General features: G+C 39.0%; 1 long non-coding RNA gene across 1 annotated transcript; it reads left to right on the forward strand.

Annotated features, from left to right (window-relative positions):
• Nucleotides 1–7,193: 7,193 nt before the first annotated feature.
• On the forward strand, nt 7,194–11,341 carry LOC117276188 (uncharacterized). The gene is made up of 2 exons (XR_011411400.1): nt 7,194–7,577; nt 10,874–11,341. It is a non-coding gene; the product is annotated as an uncharacterized lncRNA (long non-coding RNA).
• The last annotated feature ends 8,748 nt before the right edge of the window (nt 11,342–20,089 follow it).

Raw genomic sequence — 20,089 nt, forward strand, 5'->3', positions numbered from 1 at the left:
TAGCCTGTCGTCCATTCAGCTTTGGCTGGGTCATGAAATGGCTAACGGCTGTGTTGTCTGTCTTGACCACAAATGGGGCTCCCAGTAGATAATGCCTCCAAAGGCATAAGTAATGAACGACAGCCAATAATTCTTTCTCATGGGCGGCATAGCGCCGCTCTACATCCTTCAGTTTCCGGCTCTCGTACGCTACGGGATGCCCTTCTTGTAGCAATACTCCACCAAGTGCATAGTCGGAGGCATCCGTTTGCACTTCGAATGGCTTGGCCAAGTCAGGGAGGGCCAAGACTGGGCTACTAGACATAGCCATCTTCAATGCGTCGAAGGCCTCTGCCCGCTTGGGGCCCCAATCCCACGGGGTGGCCTTCTTGAGAAGTTCTATCAGCGGCACTGCAATGAGGGAGTAACTTTTCACAAACCGCCGATAGAAGTTGCATAGGCCAAGGAACGACCTCAAGGCATGTATATCCTTAGGAGGCGGCCATTCTATAATGGCCTGAATCTTCTGCTGGTCCATCTTGATCCTCCCTTCCTCGATGACATGTCCGAGGAAGTCAATTTGTTTCTGAGCAAAGGAGCACTTGGATAGCTTCGCATATAATTCGTGCTCCCGCAATCGGGCTAGGACCTTCCGCAAATGCTCCAGGTGTTCTTCTAGTGTCTGGCTATATACCACAATGTCATCCAAATAAACCACGACGAATTCATCAATGTATTCTCGGAAGACTTGGTTCATCAAGGTGCAAAATGTGGCTGGCGCGTTAGTCAAGCCAAAGGGCATAACCAGGAAGTCGTACGACCCATATCTTGTCACACAGGTCGTCTTGTGCTCATCACCATCGGCAATCCGAACTTGCCAATAACCTGTCCTCAGGTCTATTTTGGTGAATACCGTCGCACCACCCAGTCTATCAAACAAGTCTGCCATTAGCGGAATAGGGTACTTGTTTTTCACGGTGATTTTGTTTAGAGCCCGGTAATCCACGCAGAGTCGCAAACTACCATCATGTTTCTTTTGGAATAGCACAGGGGACCCGTATGGGGACTTAGAGGGCACAATGATCCCTGTGTCTAGCATTTCCGTCAATTGTCTCCGAAGCTCGGCGAGTTCGGGTTGTGACATTCTGTATGGCGCCCGGGCAGGTGGCTTCGCACCCGGCACCAACTCAATCTCATGGTCCACAGTTCGCCTAGGCGGAAGACGCTTTGGCATGTCTTGTGGCATGATGTCTTCAAATTCCAGAAGTAACTCCTTCACGGGTGCAGGAATGGGACCCGAGGAGCGTTCTATATCTTCCATGCAGAGGGTAGCCAGGAACGTGGGTTCATGTCTTTTTACCCCCTTCTTCAACTGCAAGGCCGAGATGTTCTCGGCTGCCATCTTCATGGGAATGCACGGAATAATGCAGGGCTTAGCCCCATTTGCGCCCATCATCAATAGCATGTCTGCATACGGTGCGGGCATGGTATTGGTCTGTCTCAGGAATTCCAACCCAACGATTAACTCAAAGTCATCTATGATCACTACGCGCAGGTTGAACTTTCCTTCATAAGGGCCAAGCTTCACTGGTACTTCTTTGGCTATTCCACCCACTGGTTGAGGTGGTGAGTTGATAGCCTTCACACGACCTTTGCCCTTTCCTACAACTAGTCCAAGACGCTCCACCTGAGTCGAGGCTAAGTAGTTGTGGGTGGCACCCGTGTCTATCATTGCTCGAATGGGCTTGCCATTTACCTTCATGTCAACGAACATTAGGGTCCTCTCTTGATGAGGAGGAGTCCTCAAATTCGCCTTCTTATTTCCTTTCCTGGTAATTGGACAGGGGTCCTTCTTCTTGCGGATACCGGCACAAGTTCCCGCTAAGGGCTCAGAAATGGAGCCAACAATTGCATTGAATGCATCTACTGGCTCGGTCTGGTCCGCATCATCGGCGTCGTCATCCGTCCCATCCTCAAAAGCTTGATGGGCGTTCATCTGTGCATGTGGACATTCATTATTCCAATGTGGTCCACCGCAATGGCGACATCCTGAGGGGGGCTTCCTCCCCCGATCATTGTTGTTAGATGCAGCACTAGTACTGCCGGAAGAGGGAGCCTTGGATTTGGGTGCACTCCGGTCTCCTCCACTTCTGCTAGGGCCACTAGTGTTTGGTTGGCCCCCTTTGTATCCTCCTCGGACAGGCTGTTGAGGCCTATCCTTCCGGGCTTTCACTTGGTAATCCCCAAGGCACTCTGCTGCTTGGATTGCCTTAGGCAACGTGTCTACCCTTTGTCTCTGCAACTCCATCCGGGCATAAGGTTTCAACCCTTCCAGGAAGGTGAAGAGTTTGTCTTTGTCCCCCATGTCACGGATGTTCAGCATGAGCGCGGAGAATTCCCGCACGTAATCTCGCACTGATTTGGTCTGGCGGAGCTCCCGCAACTTTCTCCTGGCATTGTACTCAACATTTTCGGGGAAGAACTGTAGGCGTATGGCTGCCTTCAGTTCCGCCCATGTGTCGAGGGCATCTTCACCTGCCTTGATGGCTTCGTACTTCACCCGCCACCAGAGTTTGGCATCACCCTGAAGATACATGGCAGCAGTTGCTACCTTCTTAGCTTCTTCCAGGCTTCCCACGGCATCAAAGTATTGCTCGATGTCGAAAATGAAATTTTCCACTTCTTTGGCATTCCGAGCTCCACTGTATGGCTTTGGCTCAGGAATTTTCAGCTTTTGTGCCATAGGGGCGAGGTTCACACCACCCCCAAATTGGTTTCCGCCTCCTCGAAGTAGGCCTTGTAAAGCAGCATTGACAACATTGAGCTGGCCTGTCAAGTTGTCTATGGTTTGTTGCATGGCAGTCACCCTGTCTGCCTCTTGTTCCCTGTTGGCTAAATCCTCGGCATGCTCCTGCTGGAGGACCTCAAATTTACCAAAAATTTCAGGTGCCTCTGTGGTTGCTGTTTGCCGGTCTCCTTCAGAGTCGCGGCTGATGTTTTCTATATCAACTTCGGCCTGGATGAGTCTGCGGTCCAGGTCGTCCAACCTTTGCACTAGGCTGGTTTTTAGATCGGGCACCATTTCCACGATGGGCCGTAATGCGTCAACCGTTCCCTCAAGGGTCGCGATGCGATCCCCATAATTCACCATGGTCAGAAATGGTGGTAATTGCAATGTGATCCCTCGTCCGATGTCGAGCCTAGGCTCTGATACCAACTGTTACGCGGCGCCTTCCTGAAGTTCCTTGGAAGGGCGACGTAAGGCTAGGCAACCGATGTCAGTACGGTTGCTGTCCGCCAACTGAGGTCCCCTCCGTACGCTAGACTAGATTGTCAGTGCCGTACGGGAAAACCAATGTCATGAGCAATTGAAAGAGAGCAGAAAAGAGAATTGAGAATGAAAGAAAGCTTGATTGCATTGAATGAAAGCTATTACAGAAAACAAGACGGTGTCGGGGGGGAGAGACACCAGTACAGAGAATTGTTTGCTTGCTTGAAAGTTTTGATTGCTTGGTCCCCCTTAATAATGCTTAAAAAAATAAACCAAAGTTACATGACTAGACCTATGAAAGCTGGAAAATCACACTTAAAGAAAATGCAGCAAAACTACTTTATATTTACAATGAAAAGGACTTAGTCTTCTACAAAGCAGCAGCAAGTCCGTTGGCAGCAACTTTGTCTTTAGCATCAGGGTCTGCGCGCGCGGCATTGTCTACGCGCGCGGTGCTGTTGGCTTTTGCCTGTGGCTGGGCGCTGGCGATGGCTATCGGTGGGGCGACAGAGGCACATGCGCACTTGTCACTTGGAGCTGCCGAGACCACGGGGCCGACCGTGGCGACGGGCGTTGGGAGGCTGGCCAGGACGCCACGGGGCGCGTCCAAGGGATCATGGGGCATGGCTGGAAAGCCGCCCATGACAATACCTATGCATGGTATGCCATTTTTACGTACATGCATGACATTATAAATTTTCGTGATTCACACAACTATTCAGAATTTCAGGTTGAGTTATTTACTCCATGTTTCTTTCATATCTTTAATATAATATTATCATGCCTTACATACTCGGTACTTTATTTGTACTGACGTTCCTTTTTGCCTGGGGACGCTACGTTTCATGCCCGCAGGTCCCGATAGACAGATTGAGAGTTCTCCTAGTAGGCTATTCCTCTTGCTCCGGAGTTGCCTATTTGGTCAGTATGATTTGAATATGTATTGTTTGGTATGGCGGGGCTCTGTCCCGACCTTTATGATTTTTATGTACTCTTAGAGGCTTGTAGAGAGATACCATGTATACATATACTAGTATGGCCTTATAGGCCAATACATCATATGTATAAGTCGGTATATCAAGTTGGGTTACCCTATATTGAGTATTTCCTCATGTTTTATTCTACTTATATCACAACAGCCTCTCCGGCTAAATTACTTATGATAGTATGATACGAAAGATACTTTACGTTGGTACTCAATTGAGTAAGGTACCGGGTGCCCGTCGCGACCTATTGGTTTGGGTCGTGACAGAAGTGGTATCAGAGCAGTTCCGTCCTAGGGAGTCTACAAGCCGTGTCTAGTAAAGTCTTGTTTATGGGTGTGTTGTGCACCACACTTATAAGCAAGAGGCTACAAGGCATTTAGGATTGTCACTCTTTCTTCTTACTCTACATTGTGTGGTAGAGCTCAGCTATAAGAAATTCAAATTCCTAAATTCTATTTTATTCGTTATACAACGATATCTACATCTAAAAAGACAGTTGGTAAGAGATTGAATGTGGCTGTGAAAGAGTCGAGTCAGAGAAACTCGATTTTGCGTCATGCTTATGATGAGTAAATATAAGGTCTCTAGTAGATATGTGTATACTACGACGTGTGAGCCTCTTGATAAGGAGCCCTAAGGCATGAATATCTATCTACACCTATGGTAAGTCGGTATATCAAGTTGGGTCACCCTATATTGAGTATTTCCTCATATTTTATTCTACTTATCTCACGACAGCCTCTCCGGCTCAATTACCTATGATAGTATGATACGAAAGATACTTTACGTTGATACTCGATTAAGTAAGGTACTGGATGCCCGTCGCGACCCATCGGTTTGGATCGTGACATATATGTGTGATTGATTTATCGAGTGAATGAATAAGTTATTTACTAGTCAATGAAACAAAACGGTGGCTTCGAAACAGATGTGTCTCTTGGTAATTAGTTTCTCTTAAATTAAAAAAAAAATATTTAGGTTAATTAAAAGGGCATTTAAATAATTTAATTTTTAAGTTTCGGTCTTTCCACTTTTATAATAACTAGTTTTTCGATTGCACGTGTATGTCGAGCGAGGTACAAAATATAAAATTTTATTGAAAGATCAATGTGGATAGTGAAAATCAATACGATTAAAAGCATTGGAAGAATTATGGATCAAAATAATATATGCAAGAATACAAATCAAATTCTGAATGTTATGTTAACTCAAGTTGCTTTTATATGAAGAACACTAAAGATATTTAGATTGACACAACAACGATAATACTTTTTCAACAAATAGATTTGCAAAAATCAAATTTGTTCGTAGTTTGTTTCACCATATTTAAAGAAAGACAACTAATCTTTTTTAACTTTAATATTTTATTACTAATTGGACATTGATCTTCATTTTTTTGTCCATTTTTTCGTATCTTTGCTGATTTATCTTCTCTCAACTGCAATTGCATCAATACTTTTAAGTTCATCTATCTCATGAGAAATTAAATTTCTTCTTGAATTTTTATTTTTATTATCAATCTTGACAAGGAAAGCGAATTCTTTATCTTTACTCAACATCAATCTGTCATAGTACGTAGATTCTTCCCTTTTTAACATTTAACTTCAAGCCATATGTTTTTAAATTATTTTTTGTTAAACAAAATTATTCAACTTAATAATTCCTTTCGATTAAATACTTTCAAAGTATTAATTAATATATTAAAAGTTTAAATAAATTATGTTCTCACCTTCTCAGAGGTTGATTGAATGTACTCTTTGATACTGCAACCTGACAAATATCTTGCAGCATTAAAAAGGATACCCTGCTACGTCGGTTTCCATCACAAATTTCAATCCTTAGGCAATATCTAAAACATCATCAATAAATTAACTTTTTTTTTATGAAATAGAAAAATACTTTTTAATGCATCTCACCTCCTTTCTTAATCAATATTTTGTATGGTAAAATTGATATAAGTTTCAGTATTATTTATAACATTCACTATCTTGTAGCATTTTTTGCAAGAAGAACCATATTCCATCTTTATTTATAATGCTTGTAGTCTTCGCAGCGAACCTATTAGAAAATGTACATTATCTCTAGATTTGAAAGAACAAATTTTAAAACTCCATGGTTTTACAAGCCATGACTTCTAATCCAATAGTATTAACATAAGTATAATTTTCTATATGGGGAGAAAATATGCTATACCAACTGCGGAGATATTAAAAAATGTACATTACCAATTTCAGGGCTCTGTTGCTTTTTGAATTGTTGCATTGATTAACACACTATAATCGATATTTCAAAATCCCATAGTTAGAGAAGAAAAGGAAATTTAGAATAGTTTTAGTCCATAAAATTTGATATACAAATACATAAAATTAAGCATAATACTTTTTAAGAGGCTTAGGAATATAAATTTCGAAATAATAATATCTTAAGATATTCCTGATAGTTAACACATTCATGAATGTGCATGTGTCGCGCACACGCGCGCGCGCATATATATATATATAACTTGAATTTTTTTTTTTCCAATGATTTTTACGGCCAAATGATATTTTCTACAATATTTTTTTTATCACCAATTCCACATAAATACTCATGGGACAAAATTGGTCATATATTAAAACTCTATGTATATATCAAAATACTGCATCGACGAAGAAAACAACAAAAATAAAGAATTGGCATTGGGAATCCAAGTTGGATTATCAAACTTTTCTTGGGTTTACATTAAGTAGTTTTTACTTTTATTAAGACACTTGATGCCGTGTCAGCACCTCTTTATCTCTCTTTTATATATTTATTTATATAATATAGATATATAGTAAGGATATTAGATAGAGTATGTTAAAAGCTTCTACAGCTACAGTATTAGTGGTGCTATCTTTCTACAAGTTCCAAAGAACCCTATATATAGCCTAGCTATAGGGCAACATTTCCCCATAATCACTTCCCTCGATCTATTAAGTAATAACCAATCTTTTCTTCTCCCCCACACAACTCTCTCTCTACTTGTCATTTCCTATGGCTGTTACTCGTATTCAACTTAACGCTCTTCTGGACAAGAAAGTCCTGAAAACACTTATCAATGATCTTGAAATTTCGATTACTAATTGCCAAAATGTAAATGATGTCACTACAATTTCGAGGAGAATTACTGAGTTGGTTAGAGAAACAGATAAAGCAATAAAGCATGTGGACTGGAAAATTACAGAAGAGAGGATGTTCCCATCTCCTAATAATGGGAATCTTCATCGAGATTTGAAGGAAATAAAGGACCTACGCAGGAGTAGGGATGCCCTGGATAAACTAAAGTCGAATCTGATAATCCAATGTTGCATTACGGAAAGGTTTGACTAATTTCTTTCTTTTGCATGAAATGTTTTGCTTTGACAGTTTTTTAGCATTCTTGAATTTTTTTTTCCATTCTTAGAAATTTGTGAATTCTTCAGAGTTTGGTAAATATCGATATGGCTATATTCACTGATCGATCTAATATTTCAGGATATTCTTTTTGATGTATAAGGGAAATTAGTAGTGTAATTGTTTGCTAGTAGATACAGTTATGTTGACAATTTTTGGCATTTTCTCTTTCTCCCAGTCTTAAGGTTTGATTAGATCATTCTTTTGCATTTCTTGATGGAAAGTTTTAGCATTCTTGAAATTTTGGTAAATGTAGATATGACTAATATTTGAAGATCTTCTTTCTGATTTTTAATCCAAAAGTAGTATAATTGCTTATTTTGCATATATTCTTGATTGAAAGTATTAGAATTCTTGAAAGTTTTGTGAAATCTCCAAATTTTTGTAAATGCCGGTAGATCTAATATTTCAAGATTTCAAGATCTTCTAATTTCTTTCTGACGTTTAATGGAAAGTAGTACATTTTTTTGCCGTTGTTTAAACATATCAGGAACTTGTCGTTGTTTAAACATATCAGGAACTTCATATTGTTGGCTTTTCTCTTACTTTTCTTTTGAGTGAAATTTTTAACTATCAGTTAAGAATGAATTGAGTTAATTACGACTTGGACCAGAGGCTGTGTACGCTGGAGGGCACAATCTCCTTTTCCTTTCCATCGTTTTCTCCTTTGGTTTTTCTTTTAGAACACATCCTGTTTTTAACTTTGAGAGGTTTGTGCATGCAATTGGTCTCAATTATATTCTAGTGTTCAACCCATAACTTTTAAAGTTAGGGGTTCCTACTTTTATTCAAACTCATTTTGTCTTCCGTCGGGGTACATCCCACTAATATATTTACTACAAATTAAACTATCTAACAAAACAATGATAACATCAACAACATCTGGAAAAATATAATTGCAGCATGATGAATACACGCTTAATGTTGCATATACAGATTTACTAATGTCAAGACTGTATACGTCAGACCAATATAAAATATGAGGTTCAGAATATCCCTCGATAAGCGTGCATAATTAAGTATTTAAATAAGTAATCACTCTACTGTGAGATTACTGATACCAATAACGAGTTTATAGTCAACGCAATAATTAAGGCAAATAAAACGAGATTTGAATTAAGTACTTAAGGATATCAACGAGCTAGTTTATACTAACCATGAGTTTGTATCATAAGTAGGTAAAAGAAAAGGAAATTAAGTATCTTCATATATGTTAGACATGAAGATGCATCGTGATGATAGCGGCAAGTTCAGCACCACGTATTTCAAAGTAGCCGGGCAGCAGAGTTGTTAACTTGCTAGTATCAATGTCATACTTACAGAGATCAGATGTTTCTTTTTCCCAGTCATAGAGATCATTTTCCATGTGATAATCAGATGTCTCATTTTCCTCGTCACAAATCTTGTTTTTCCGAAGAAAGAACAAACTAGACTTGTCACCACAAACGACTGTATCCGTAATTTTATCGAATGGCAGCTGCCCGATGATACGTTTGCTTTCCGCCCATTTCAGTTTTTTGTGATCTTCTAAAACCAACACATGTAGCTCATCCTTTACAATTTCAGCAAACGAGAGTTGGCCATTCCAATCTAAGAGATTAGTACTGCTCAACTTTGGGAAGAAACCTTTAGGAAAAGTAGTATGACCGATATAGCTCTCATTCTCCATATCCAAAATATCAACTTCCATATCAACATCATCCTGGCCGCCTGCAGTTTCAACAAACCAAATGCAATAAGCAACTCCTCTTCTAAAGAAAACCTGAATTCTCTCCCTCTTCCTATTGCGGTTAGGCACCTCAACAGCTCTCCAGCAATACGTATTGCCAACAAATCCAACGCTAAGAATTTCATAACCGAGTGATTGATGATCTTCATGAACAGAGAGCAACTTGACAGCTTGGACAGAGGGAACAAAGTCCAAGGAGATGCACAAACTAGGGTTATGTGGACTGGGAATGTCAATATTTTGGTGCAATAAGGGGTGGCGTAAGCAGTATCTCACAGGAGAATCTGATGATTGTGCCAGAAATAAGCCCTGACTACTCTGGCTTATGCGGGAACAGAGACTTTCAAACATAAAATCCGAATCATTCGGCACGGAATCCCGATGGCGAATGCGAAGGTAGGTGAAATCAGGGTGTAGAAGTATGGTATTCCAAAGCTTGCGATTAACAAATTTGAACCTATGAAGATACTCAAGGGGCACATAGCTTAAGATGTGGAAGATGATTTCATCTGGAAGGCACGAGTTGGTCAAGGAATCTAATTCTGAGTACTCATTCTTCTTCATGTTTTTCCCCAGGTTCGTATCCATATTTTCTAATGGCTAATTTTTCAGATGAGAGGAAGTAGAGGGATATACAAAATATTTATAATAGTTTTTTTCCAGCCCGATTCCAATTACAACTCCCAAACCAATATTGACAAGGATTCCAAATCCAACTAACACTAGGGCAAATCAAATATCAATAAGTTTTCAGACGACAGATGTTATCGCTTGGTGTCTTCTCCACCTCCCCCCCCCCCCCCCCCCCCCCTTTCTTTTTCTTTCTCAAATTCCCTTTGTTTCAATTTATGTGACTTAATTTAATTTATCATAGAATTTAATTGTAAAAGTTTTATAGGGCATTTTCTTGATATCTGCTGGATTTATAAGAATTTGGAACACGTCGATTACAGATGCACGGTGCTGGTGGTCAATCATGGTGCCACAGAAAGTCAACAAGGCTCCTTCTATTATTCGTTCCAATGTATCACGACACCACTTCGTCCAGCTTCTACTACATACATTTAAAGAATATTTAACAGAAATATATATTAGTTACCAATGATGCCACCTAACAATTGACATTGCGTGGTCCATTGGTTAAGCTTGTCTTTTATTGGTAAGAGTCAGGGGATCAAACCTATTGCTTAACTGTTTAGCCTCATTGTTTAAGTCCAACTAGTATGGACGAAGATCATTCATAATCATTTTCTAAGTATTAACATTTTTTAGCCCCATTGTTTGGAAATAACATGGACGAAGCTCATTCATAACAATCTAAGTGATAAATACATTCTATTTCTACAGAATTACTAATCCTAAATTTTGTAAAGGATTACGTGATGTTGTTTGGCTATAATTATATATTTTTAGTGCATTACTTACCTTACATTTTGGTGCTTTAATGCTTAATTATACTATATTTGTGCTTAATTAAGTTTATTTTATGTATAGGTGCGTTGAAGACGAAATTGGGACCAAAGTAGAGATTTTATGTGTATCTTATATACTACAAGAATGGTTCGTGATTATTTGACGACGGAAAATATTATGATGTATAATTGTGCAATGTTTGAAGACCAACCAAAAGAAGACAAAAGAACAAATTGGAAAAAAGAAGGGAATTATTGATGAAGAAGGAATAAATGAGAAAGAAGAAAGACAGAGAAACGAGAATGAGAACTGGAATGAAAGTTAGGCACCAAATCAAAAATGTAAGCAAAGCAACCTTCCAGGCGAGGCGAGTCTTGTTGCTCGCTATAGAGCAGGTAAGGCGATCTTTCTTGCTCGCGTGTGAGCGTGCGCCGCGAGACCTACCGTGAGGCACAGTGTAAAGCGACGTGGAGCGCGCTATAGAGGTCGCGAGGCGAGGCCTGTAGCGAGGGTGTTCCGGATTTTTAAAGTCTATTTTGTCTCCTATTTGGTTTTGAACTTGGTTATTTCGTCTAGGTCTTTTCCCTATACATATAAATAGTCATTAAATACCATTTTTAAATAGGAACGTTTTTTAAAGGAGACCGAGATTGGACAGAGACCGACTTTGGAGAGATTTAGACCAAGGGAGAGCACAGAGCCGCCGTGGAGGCCGGAATTCATCAGATTCCATCTTTCTTCCATCAAACTTAGTAACCTTTACTTTTTCTTGATAATTTGTTATTTTGCTAACATATCTATGTGGAGCTAAATTTCGCGTTCTAGGGTTGTGGCTGTCATGAATATTGAAGTTTATTAATTATATTACTGTTAATTCGAGTTATCATCTTTGGTTGTTTCTCTAATTCTGTGCATAATTGCTTAATTGTTTGGCCATCAATTGAGTTTTATTTACTATCTATGCTATGATTGGGAAAGCCGTGTTTAGAATAGAGTAGAATTAGAGAGAGCTTGTTTCTGAACCCGTGGCTCGGGGAAAGATTTCGCGGTTAGGATAGGAATATACCTAACAGTCTTGCTTAGTTGAATACCGTATTATATTCGTTCACGATAGATTCAAGACCATATGAATATAGGGTTGATATATTATGGATAGACAGATAGTATTGTGGGAACATGCTATTTATATAAACGATCCGGTCAACTAGCAATCATAGTTAATTTAGATTAACAGGTGTAATTACGAACTCAATAGGATTGATAAACCGACCAAAATCCCGGAATTTATATCTCCTTTGGTTACGTGTTTAAATTTCGCAATAGTAGTTGTAATAGAAAAGTTAAACTTTTGTTCATCTTGGACAGTAAATTGATTTTAGTTTGCTTAGTTAACGGTTAATCTAAGTCTTTGTGGGTTCGACATCCGACTTTCGAGTCGCTTTATTACTTGACGGCCACGTATACCTGCGTGTACTTGGGGAACCAACAAGGTTTTGGCGTCGTTGCCGGGGACTTAATTATTGATTGTTTATCTAAGTTAAGCTTTTAATTGATTTATGTTCAAGTTTTTAATTTTCCTATTTAGTTATTTTTCTAGATTAGACTTTTACTTTTATCTTTATAGGTTTTGTTTATTTTTTTTCATTTTGTAATTTTTTTTATTTATAAGAATTTGATCTTTCTCTTAGTGTGTTCATAGTTCTCTCAACATGACATTTGGGGATAAAATATCCGGAGGTAAGGTTATTGATGAAGACGCTTGGTTGACGAAAGATTTTTATGGCCCGTCTTTTTGGGCTTGTCATGACTTGAACTCTGGGAGGTCCGAATTTGAATATGGGAGTAAGGCTTGGTATTGGGACGAATATTCACAATTAAGGGAATATGAGGAACGACGTTATCTTCTAACAAAGTTGGTGAATGACTGGTCGAATGAGAGAGTTGATCTTGCACAAGAAATTGACAAGTTTAGCTTGGCTTTGCATAACTTGGATGCAGATTTGAGTGCAAAGGTTGACGCGTTCATCGTCCAACAATTTAATGATGAGTTGTGTGAAACTGAAAAAAATCTTCTAGACCAAATTGAGGAGCTAAAACGAGAATACCAAGCATTAGACCATATTTTTCTTGAGGATGCCAATGCTGAGAGGAGTGTTCTAGAGTCATGTGAGGAAGTAGATAATATTATATTTGAATACTCTAGTATGTGTACATATGAGGATGTAAAGAGTAATACAATTCTAGAGTTAGAGCGTATTGGTCCTCATTCCATACATTTTTCAACATTGTGTTTGGATGATGACATGGAAATCGAGTCATCTGAGCCTTTGGAGGAGCCAATGGACGAGGAATATGGTGCCTATATTCTTGAATTTGTTGTGCCAAAAAGAGCAAAAATTATATTCCTCATCTAAAGGTCAAGATGTGTATAGCAAAAATTTTATTGCTTGGCCTGGTTTTCTTTGTAGCCCCACCGAAGGAGCATAGCCATAGACTGGATTCCCTATTGGGGGCTCAATTCATAAGTTCGAGATGGAGACAAAAAGTGCTACAAATCGTGTCGCGACGTTAAATCTGGCGCTTGTTGGGAGACAACCCAACTTTACTGCTTTCTTTTATTTTTATTTTTATCTTATTATTGTTGTACTGTCGGTTTTTGTTTTGTAGGATTATAAGCATAGGAGGCAAAGCCATTGGAAGAGTGCAAAAGCGAGCTAGATGGTGAGAACTAAGTGTGGGGTGACCACACAAAGGATCATGCCTGGGGAAGTCTGAGTATCCCATGAGCCGCTATTGCTTCGGCCTTTGGCCTTTCAGGGAGTTTCTTGTCCACCCTTGTTATTATTTTACTTTATTTTTGCATTGGGGACACTGCACTCTTTTAAGTGTGGGGTGGGAGAATTCTCTAGATAATTAGTAGTAGGATGTTAGAAAAATTTTAGCTTCTTAATTTTGTTTTTGTAGTTGTGTAATATTTTAGTAGCTTAATTTATTTTTTTAAAATGTGGAAAATAAGAAAAAAAAATCGAAAAAGGTAGAAAAATTGGACTTTTCCCGACGATGGATCTCCTAAATAATTTTCTTGAGGGATTAAAATCTAAACAAAAATCTAAAAATATGTCTTTTAGCTTTCTTTAGATAGTAATAATCCCCTGTGATTTTTCTTTGTGCCTCAGTTCTTTTCCATGGGATGTAGTTTGAGTCGGGTAGTAGTTTTTCCTTTTATTTTTTATATTTTATTTTTAGAGTAGATTAGAAATTGTGGAATAAATAGAGGAAGAAAGATGATATTCCTTGGCGCCCTTGACTTGTTTGATAGTAGCATATTTATGCTTTGGCATGCGTAGTATCTTCCCTATGTGCTAAAAATGCTTATGATGCCTTGGTTATTTGGATAGCATGTTTTATGACGCCTATGTCTCATTTTCTTGACTTATGTTCACTTTGTGCTAAATGCTTAACATCTCGTGGCTCAGTGAATACTTGTATTAGTATGAGAGTCAGAATGAAACCGTCCTTAGTGAGTCATGTGCCATGTGTGCTGAGATATTTTTATAGTCCATGTTATTGTGCTTGTGTCTAGAACTTGCCCGGTATGTGAGTCGAAGAAAATTTTTAGGTGATACTCGGTTTGAAAAATAATTTTAGGCTATCTTTATTCTTTTTAAGTTGAATGCTTATCACAAATAAAATATATCCCTAGTTAACCATTTTGAGCTTATAGATTTTTATTTGGCACCCACATTACAAGCTTAAACCTCTTTTGTACTAATTTGATATTATTTTTATTCTTTTACCTCTTAAAGCACTTTAATTACGAGATGAGCACTAAAAGGAGTAAGAAGGGACTAAGTGTGGGGTGGTTGTTGAGTGGAACCAGTGAAAGGAAGAAATGTGCACATGTTTTGTAAAAGAATACACCACTAGTGAAAATTGCAAAAGAAAAAAATTAAAATTAGATGAATAAATTGATATTTTGTTCTTGCTAGCGGGAGTTCCATAGCCTCCCGAAGATAAGTACAGACGTCTCCGTACCGATCCGCAAGACTCTACTAAACCTGCTTGTGACTTATAACACCTATGAACCTAGTGTTCTGATACCAACTTGTCACGACCCCAAATTCCCTCCGTATGATATCGTGATGGCACCTAGTCTCTAAGACTAGGTAAGCCTATCAATGCGGAATAATAATAAATATCTGAAATAAATAAACTACAATTCAAACAATTTCAACTCCCAAAACCCGGTAGAAATAAGTCACAAGCTTCTAAGAATTTATTCTCAATGTCTCTATATGTCAAGGTCTAAATAAAATATAAGGAAGCAACATAAAATGATAGAAGGGGACTCCGGAGTCTGCGGACGCTGGCAGATATACCTCAAAATTTCCGTGCGCAAGTAACTCACTGATGTCTAAGCTGGTAAAATATACCTGGATCTGCACAAAAAGATATGCAGAAACGTAGTATGAGTACACCACAGCGGTACCCAGTAAGTGCCAAGCCTAACCTCGGTAGAGTAGTGACGAGGTCAGGTGAGGCCCTACTGGAATATAATAATGGCATGGTAAAATATTTATCAATGTAGTAAAATAAAATGACATTGAAAATGAATCAAATAGTATGTCACATCTAATGACATCAAATAATTACAAATAATATCTCGTGGAATCAAAACAGAATTTCCTTCAACTTTATGAAAATCACAACAATTAATCGAAAGCAACTATGGCCATAAATCAATATCAACAAGGACACTCCCGAGGTACCGCCTCGTAGTCCCAAATCATAAATAAATTTACAATATCTCATTTCCTTATATCACCGCGGGAGCCTTCACAATTTATTTAAAGAAAATATTTTTTCCGAAATAGGATCCCGCGTTTTAGCCACCCTTATCACACCGCATGACTTCTAGTAGTCACCCTTACTAGCCACGCATATCAAGCCACCCTTATCTCACCGCATGCGTTTCAACACCCAGACCTTATACCACCGCATGCGTATCAATATCACAATATATCACAATTTGCACCTCAAGTGCTCAAATAATTTAACTTGCCAAAATAATTCAACAACAATATTTTTCCACAATAAAGAGCTCACAGCTCATGCCAAAATAAATCATCAATAATAGTTTTCCACAATAAAGAGCTCACGGCTCATGTCAAAATAATTCAACAACAATATTTTTTCACAATAAAGAGCTCACGGCTCATGCCAAAATAAATTATCAATAATAGTTTTCCACAATAAAGAGCTCACGGCTCATGTCAAAATAATTCATCAATAATATTTTTCCATAATAAAGAGCTCACGGCTCATGTCAAAATAATTTAGGAGTAAATAATTTAGGAAAATAATATTTCAAAATCTTTACTACGTTGCTTCAATATCAAGTTTAAAAATGTCAAATACTTCATATTAATAATATTTAATTTAAAAAAATCAACCTTCAAATAATGCACAGAATAAAAGAAACCAAGTTTCAACTAAACAGGTAAAACAATTAGTAAGAAAAGATCAAACAAATTTGAAGTATATATCTCAGATCAATGATGAAGAATATAACAAGATAAAATAATTTAATAAATGCGCAACAGTGATCTACACAATTTAAAAATATAATCTTTCGCAATTTAGCCCGTGTACACACTCGTCACCTCGTGCACACAATTTTTAACACATTTCAATAATCACATCAATACCAATCCTAGGGGAATTTTCCCCCACACAAGGTTAGACAAGTCACTTACCTCGACTTGCTCCAATTTAACCAAGTATTATGCTTTTTCCTCGATTTTCCGACTCCGATCGACTCGTATCTAGTCATAATTAATTCGATACAGTCAACAAAAATTATAGTAATCAATTTCATAAGAAAATATTACATTTTTATTAAAATCCGAAATTAGCTCAAAATTTGCCCGTGGGGCCCACATCTCGGAATTCGGCGAAACTTATAAAATCCGACAACCCATTAAATTATGAGTCCACCCATACCAATTTTACCAAAATCCGATAACAACTCGACCTCCAAATCTTAAATTTTCGTTTTTGGAAGATTTTGCAAAAATCTTGATTTTTCTTCCATAAATTCACGGATTCATGATGTAAATGAGTATGGAATCATGAAATATAATCAATATAGGATAAGGAACACTTACCCCAATGTTTTTCCGTGAAAATCGCCCAAAAATCGCCCAAGAACCGTGCTCCAAAAATCCAAAACGAAATGAATGAAATGGGCATTTTTGGTCTTTAAGTTTCTGCCAATCCGTCACTAAAAGTCCATTTTTCGTCACTAAAAGTCTGCCAGAAACAGCTCTACTAGTCTTACTTCAATTGATCATAACTTTATGTACAAATGCCCAAATGATAAATGGTTTACTTTTCTGGAAACTAGAATCCACCGACTACAACCTTCGTGTTTTGCAATTATTCTGATTCCTTATGCATTGCGAGATATAAGCTCCCAAAGTCGGCTGCATGAATCAGAATTTCTGGCAAAATTTCTGGCGAAACTGCTCTACCAGCCTTTATTCAATCCGTCATAACGTTCTGTACAAATGTCCAAATAATGCATAGTTTAACTTTCTGGAACCTATAATCATACGACTACAACTTTCATGTTTTGCACATTTTCTGATTCCTTATGAATTGCGAGATATAAGCTTCTAAAGTTGGCTCCACGCACAGAATTTCTGCAACAGAAATTTCCAGCACTCTTTGTCCGAAATCCATTCCGTTTATCTTCCGAAATCCACCCGAGACCCTCGGGACCTTAACCAATTATTCCAACATGTTCTAAAATACCATACGAACTTAGTCGAGCCTTCAAACTACATCAAACAACATCAAAACGACGAATCGCACCTCAAATCAAAATCAATGAACTTTGAACTTTTAAATTTGTAAATCTTGTGTCGAAACACATCAAATCAATTCGGAATGACTTCAAATTTTGCACACAAGTCGTAAATGACATAACTGAGCTATGAAAATTTTCAGAATCGGATTTCGACCCCGATATCAAAAAGTCAACCCCTCGGTCAAACTTCCCAAAAATTCAACTTTCGGCATTTCAAGCCTAATTCTACTACGGACTTCCAAATAAAATTCCGATCACGCTCCTAAGTCCAAAATCACCATACGGAGCTGTTGGAATCATCAAAATTCTATTCCGGGATTGTTTGCACATAATTTGACATCCGATCACTATTTAAACTTAAACTTTTAATTTTTCATCAAAATTTCATATCTCGGGCTAGGGACCTCGAAATTTGATTCCGGGCATACACCTAAGTCCCATATCACGATACAGACCTACCAAAATTGTCAAAACACTGATCCGGATCTGTTTGCTAAAAATGTTGACCAAAGTCAACTCAATTGAGTTTTAAAGCTCTAATTCACATTTTAATTCATTTTTCACCTGAAAACTTTCCGAAATTTTTTTACGGACTGCACACTCAAGTCGAGTAATGATAAATAGTGCTTAGATCACATAATTAATCATTAAATTTAAAGATGACATTTTGGGTCATCACATTCTCCACCTCTAAAACAAACGTTCGTCCTCGAACGGAGTTAGAAAAAGTACCTAAGCTGGTGAATAAGTGTGGATAACATATGCGCATATCATGCTCGGTCTCCCAAGTTGCCTCCTTGACCGGATGACCCCTCCACTGAACCTTCCCGGAAGCAATGTTCTTTGACCTCAGCTTTCGAACATGCCTATCCAAAATAGCCATTGGTTCCTCAACATAAGATAGATTCTTGTCCAACTGAACCGAACTGAAGTCTAGCACATGAGACGGATCCCCGTGATATTTTCGAAGCATAGAAAAATGGAATACCGGATGACCGGTAAAGAGACTAGGTGGTAGTGTAAGTTTGTAAGCCACCTCTCCAACTCTCTCAAGAATCTCAAAAGGCCCAATATACCTAGGGCTCAAATTGTCCTTCTTCCCGAACCTTATCACACCCTTCATAGACGAAACCCGGAGCAATACCCGCTCACCAACCATGAATGCAACATCATGAACCTTCCGATTCGCATAACTTTTCTGTCTAGATTGGGCTGTACGAAGTCAATCCTGAATCAACTTAACCTTTTTCAAGGCATCCTGAACCAAGTATGTACCCAAAAGTCTAGCCTCGCCTGGTTCGAACCAACCCACTGGAGACCGGCATCGCCTACCATACAAGGCCTCATACGGAGCCATCTGGATGCTTGACTGGTAACTGTTGTTGTAAGCAAACTCCGCAAGTGGTAAGAACTGATCCCAAGCACCCCTAAAATCTATCACACACGCACGAAGCATATCCTCCAGTATCTGAATAGTGCGTTCGGACTGCCCGTCCATCTGAGGGTGAAATGCTGTACTCAACTCTACCCGGGTACCCAACTCACGCTGTACTACCCTCCAAAACCGTGAGGTAAACTGTGTACCCCGGTCAGAGATGATAGATACTGGTACACCGTGAAGTCTGACAATCTCGCGAATATATACCTGAGCCAGCTGCTCTGAAGAGTAAGTAGTAATCACAGGAATGAAATGAGCTGATTTGGTCAGCCTATCCACAATCACCCAAACTGCGTCCAACTTCCGCTGAGTCCGTGGGAGCCCAACAACGAAATCCATAGTGATCCTCTCCCATTTCCATTCTGGAATCACTAACTTCTGAAGCAATCCACTAGGTCGTTGATGCTCATATCTCACTTGTTGACAATTTAGACACCGAGCTACATACTCCACTATGTCTTTCTTCATCTTCCTCCACCAATAATATTGCCTCAAGTCCTGCTACATCTTCGTAGCACCCGGATGTATGGAGTACCGCGAATTATCAGCCTCCTGGAGAATCAATTCACGAAAACCATCTACATTAGGCACACATAGCCTACCCTGCATCCGTAATACATCTTCATCTCCAATAGTGACTTCCTTGATATCGCCGTGCTGAACTGTGTCCTTAAGGACAAGCAGATGGGGGACATCATACTGACGTTCCCTGATACGATCATAAAGTGAAGACTGGAAAACCACGCAAGCCAAAATCTGACTCGGCTCGGAAACATCCAATCTAACAAAATGGTTGGCCAAGGCCTGAACATCCATGGCTAAAGGCCTCTCTGCTACCGGTAAATATGTTAAGCTACCCAAACTCTCCGCCTTACGACTCAAGGCATCGGCCACCACATTGGCCTTCCCCGGATGATAGAGAATGGTGATATCATAATCCTTAAGCAACTCTAACCATCTCCGCTGCCGCAAATTAAGATCCTTCTGT

Source organism: Nicotiana tomentosiformis, chromosome 1 (genome assembly GCF_000390325.3).
Source record: "Nicotiana tomentosiformis chromosome 1, ASM39032v3, whole genome shotgun sequence".
NCBI classification, from domain to species: Eukaryota; Viridiplantae; Streptophyta; class Magnoliopsida; order Solanales; family Solanaceae; genus Nicotiana; species Nicotiana tomentosiformis.